This window comes from Electrophorus electricus, chromosome 11 (assembly GCF_013358815.1).
Source record: "Electrophorus electricus isolate fEleEle1 chromosome 11, fEleEle1.pri, whole genome shotgun sequence".
Classification (NCBI taxonomy): Eukaryota; Metazoa; Chordata; class Actinopteri; order Gymnotiformes; family Gymnotidae; genus Electrophorus; species Electrophorus electricus.
The window spans coordinates 4832568-4837273 of NC_049545.1; the positions used below are offsets into that span (position 1 = coordinate 4832568).

At 32.0% G+C, this 4706-nt stretch overlaps 1 long non-coding RNA gene across 1 annotated transcript; it reads left to right on the forward strand.

Moving 5' to 3' along the window:
- On the forward strand, positions 1-892 carry LOC118242238. The gene is made up of 3 exons (XR_004776696.1): positions 1-65; positions 429-528; positions 651-892. It is a non-coding gene; the product is annotated as an uncharacterized LOC118242238 (long non-coding RNA).
- The last annotated feature ends 3814 nt before the right edge of the window (positions 893-4706 follow it).

The window sequence follows — 4706 nt, forward strand, 5'->3', positions numbered from 1 at the left end:
TTCCTGCAGAATTTGATTGCCTCTGCTGGTTTCCACTGGCTTGGATTGGTGCTTACAACTTCCAGGTAACACAGTTACATATAGCGATGGCCACTGTAGCCAGTCACTGTTTCCTAGATACATACCTGTCCACATGTTTGCATATCAGCATAAAACACTGAATCATTTTAAAATGTAAAACACTAAGATCATTATTAAGCAATCAACACAGCAATAAATACAAGAATATTTTCTTTTAATAAAATAATTCAATTCAGGTTTTTTTTTTCCAAAATAATTAAACTCTTGACACATTTCGGTAATTGTTAATAGTACTGTCAATGATAGTCACTGGTCTATAATATTATTGCTGAATTACAGATAAACTAAATTATTTATGTTTTTGCAGAGTCCTGTGATGACAGTAAAACTTATTCTGTGTTATCCAGGGTACGTGGTTGTGGATTGATAGGGCAGGATTCTACTACTCAAACTGGCTGTCACTGAGCAGTGTTTCCAGCTACCCTTGTGCCTACATGAGATCCAATGGTAACTTATTTTACTTACACTGGTGCCATGTATTCTGGTTTAGGGGTGATTAACATTCACATTGCTGTGTTGTTTGTATTCAGATACAATGCGATTCTCAAGTATGTTTTCTTCTTTTTCAGCTGGCTGGTCAAACACAAACTGTGCATCTACACTTTCTTTTGTCTGTTCTATTAACCCAACCGTCTGTTGAAAATACATAAATAAGTACATTTCCACCAACACGGCAGACGATTATGAACACTAAGAGACTGATATCAATATTATCAGCATTTACAGTATTACTGATTTAATTAAATTGTTTTGAAAGCAGTTAATTGATTAATGCTGTCTTTGTATTCTTAAAAATAAAAAGTCTAATATAGTGATGTTTATTGCGATTCATTTTTATGTATTTCATATTTATAGTATTGTATTTACATAAACTGTAACAAACAAGAAACCTCCCTATCAACCCTTATGTTGTGTTAAAAAAATATATTACAGAGTGCTACAATATAGAAACAACCTTGGAAAATAATATGGAAAAACAAATGTGTTGGGTGCTTATCAGGTTGAACTTATTCTAAACAACTGCGCAAGACCAAAAAAATAAATTCAAGAAATAATTTTATTATTTAGTATAATGCCTAATATGTAGAAAACATTGGTTTGACTTGTTGTGGTTTGTATTAAGTAATTAAGTATTCATAAACATACCATAGAGGTCACATTTTTTAAACACATTTAAAAACAGATTTTAGTACACACCTCTCATGAAGAATGTGCCATTGTTAGGAATTCTCCCATGTGCCTCCTCAGCTTGTCTGTATGGCATAGTTAGCTAGCATTTATAAATCAAATTTTGAGTGCTATTTGAGTGTTAAAGGTACCATAGAATGGAAACCGTATTTTCCTTGGCATACATGAATAAGGACGGTTCGATACATGCAACTGACACATCATGAACCTCAAACATTATTTTCTCCTCCTTCAAACGCAAATCCTACAAAAGTAAAAGATAACCAGAAAATATCATCATGGACCTGCACAGCCAAACTTTATTGACATCACAACCCCATCTTCATCCTGTAAGGAGCAAGCTGCTGTGTGAATTTATCCACTGGAATTCACTGACAGCTGGAACCTGATCATCTTATATTGAAAACATCATACTGAGCTAACAACTTTTTTTTACTTTGTAAACCGAAGATCAAAACCAAGTAACTAGTACAGGTAATGTTGGCTATTGTCAAACTCCAAGTAACTATCATTGTTAACTGAATAGTATGATGACGCAGCTAGTTATTCATAGGGGGTTCATTTTAGTTTCATTTCTTTCATGCGCATGAAATTGAATCTGGGCATTTTTCTCCTCAAACAAAGTCAAATATGTAGACATGAGAGAACAAAAAAACAATTAATACATCCTATGGGAACTTTAATTAGATGCATTCATCACATGCTTTATTAGAAATGCATCTGCAAAATCATACAAATGACATGTTTTTCTAATGTAGAGAAAAAGCTGGATAGGCAACCACAGAAACTGAACTAAAAATGTTGATGTAGGGAACTAAAATGTTGCTTAAATAATTTTAAAAAAGAACACTGAGTTTGCCTTTTGATATTCGGTTATGAAGGAACAAAACATCCAGGAAAATTTTAACACCCTCGTTTTGGTTTCACATCCAGCCGGATTTTAACTGGCTAACTTGGTGCTTGGTGACTAGACTGAATAGTAATAGCATTATTTATTATATTTTGTAATAAAATCTTAGAGTACCGAGTCTGGTTTTAAAATGAAGTGTGTAGCAGGTAAAGCGTTTTCTTATGAAATGTAGTGAATAGAAGTGACAGAAATACTCAAGTGAAATACAGATATTTAGCAAAGTTCAAAAGGTCTGCAACTTGCTTGTGCCTTTCACTGTATTTGCTTTGTGGTAATCTCCCAAGAACACCATTCTTGTGAACATAAACCTAATCAAATGCAAGAAACACCTACAGATTTTAGCTGTGACACCATGGGCTCTATTGAAGAGGTCATTATACTACAGCGTAACCTGCTGTCCCCATTACCTCAACATTTTATTCAATGAAAACAGCAATAGTGTTTGTTGTTTGTTAAATCAAACATAATTATTTGGACATGAAGGCAGATCATATTGCATTTTGGAAGCCATTCATGCAGAAATCCTGAAAATCCCAAAGTGATCAAAAACTGTCTCACAGCTGTATGTCATTTTATCGCTATATTAACCTTTAGACGCATAAACTGATTTGGCAACATCCTTCATAAAAACAAACAAAAAAAATCCTGCGTTACCAATCGTTAATGAGAAGCTGTGAAAGGAAACATATTAATTTTACTGGAGAGACAATATTCCCATAAACCATTTACATTTCCTTGTTGCTGTAATTATGGTTGCAACAAAGGGCAATAAGTCACATGTAAGACTTGAAAGTGACTGGAGTCTATATTATATATATATATATATATATATATATATATATATATATATATATATATATATATATATATATATATGTATATATATATATATATATATATATATATATATAACATATAACATATATTATGATATATTGAAATTGAATGTTATGGAAATGATTTAGTGAGTGATGCAATTAACAAATAGAATCATAAACTGACAACTGACAGAAATCACAAACTGAGAGTTAAACGTCACTGTTTTGCTAAAATACTGTTAAGCTGTTCATTCAATCTTGCCATTTATCATTCATCATAAACTTGCAGTAGTACATCAATCTGAATTGTCAAGTTTTGTAGTCATCACAAGGACTTTGTTTGTGTCACCACTCACCTTGACAAATGTGTCAAACATTTATGGCAAAAACTTGGAGAATTAGAATACATTTTAAGGTTTTTTTAAAAACCATTTCTTGCCTTTACCAAAACAATGTATTGTAAATTACTGTAGCAAATTATACAATTCCTGCATGAAGCCAAATTCTTTGTATGTATGTATTTTTTTATTGAGAGTGGCCTTTTAGAAGAGCACCAGTAATGTAATTTTAGTTTTCAGATTTACAGTGAATTGCACAGGTAAAGAACAGTACAGGAATATTTGAAGTATATACTTATAGGCATATATAAGAATATATTCTTATTCTTATACGCATATATAACATATTTAGAGGCAATTATTAAATGTATAAGTACAGATAGACACAGTTTTATCTAATAAGTAAATTCATCACACTCTCCTATGTTCAAAGAATTTAGACGTTACAAATTACATCACATTTACCGAATCATGTCTTATTTCATTATTTTCTTTGTTACTTCCACCAGAGCACCTCTCAGTATATCACTATTTGACCCTCACTATGAGTCCTACAGTAGATGACAAGATATAAAGAAAATAAATACAATGAAATAAAGATATTTTTGCAAGATGTATCAAATTTATCCTCGACACATATTTAAATTTGTTCTGTATGCCATCTAGAGAATGTGGGTGTATGAGGGGGACAGTGATGTAAACAATGTAAAATTATCTACAGCTTACTGGCATTTATGAACAGGGTTATCTCTTCCTTGTGTGTCAGTGGGTGCCACATTTGCATTGTTAAACACTGCCTGTCAAATATTGATAGATAAGTGTTCAATCATTCATTTCATCATTTTATGAATCATTTATCTATTCAAGTCATGTCTCGTTGTTTCTTTGGTTTTAAGGGACATTAAATTTAAGTAGAATGTTCATAAACCCTTGGATGGTGAAGTAAGTGCAATTTTATATGAATAAAACATACAATACTGGCAAAAGATTTGCATTGCTATAATGTTAAATTATGAAATTATCCAATATACCACACTCATGTTGAAACAGATGTAACTAGCAAGTAAAGGCATTGTTTTTATTCAGCTTACCAGCAACTGCCTACTTATGGTTAACAATTAAAAGGTGCTATCTGGGCAGGCAAGTTATCATGGTTATCTGATGTAATTTAGCCTGTGTTATGATGTTCTGATATAAGTAATAAGTAAAGGCTTTGTTTTTTTAATACATCTTACCAGCAACTGTAATTTAAGGTCAACAATAAAAAGTGTTATCGGGGCAGTCAGGTTATTATGGTTATCTAATCTAAATCAGATGGGTCCCTGATGTACAGAGTGCAACTACTGAGGTAGCACAGTATATATAAATACT